At 49.5% G+C, this 283-nt stretch overlaps 1 long non-coding RNA gene across 1 annotated transcript in view; it reads right to left on the minus strand.

The window, feature by feature from the left end:
* LOC106728097 overlaps positions 1-277 on the minus strand; it is a 9,580-nt gene extending 9,303 nt beyond the window's left edge. Inside the window, exon 1 of the long non-coding RNA XR_001364349.1 lies at positions 87-277. This is a non-coding gene — a long non-coding RNA (uncharacterized LOC106728097). The remainder of the gene's footprint in view (positions 1-86) is intronic.
* Between the last annotated feature and the right edge of the window lie 6 nt (positions 278-283).

A 283-nucleotide genomic window follows, 5' to 3' on the forward strand; every position in this document is an offset into this window, starting at 1 on the left:
TGCTTGTAAATTAGTAGTAAAAAAAAAAGAGAGAGAGAAAGAGAAAGAAAAAAAAAAGAAGAAAAGGAGACCTATCAATCTCTTACCCATCCTTCTATCCAGCATCTTTCATCTTCTCTATCTAAATAAACAAGGCAGGTCGCAGGGGAAAGCCATGGGCTGAAATCCTGTGGATTTCAAGCCAATGGCGGGGCGGACAGAGTCAGGCAGCGGGCAGAGCGGCGGCAGCTCCCAGCGCCCAGTTGGGCTCATTGGGAGAAGGAGAAGGCGGGGGAGAGCGGGC

This window comes from Myotis brandtii, unplaced genomic scaffold, assembly GCF_000412655.1.
Source record: "Myotis brandtii unplaced genomic scaffold, ASM41265v1 scaffold535, whole genome shotgun sequence".
NCBI lineage: Eukaryota > Metazoa > Chordata > Mammalia > Chiroptera > Vespertilionidae > Myotis > Myotis brandtii.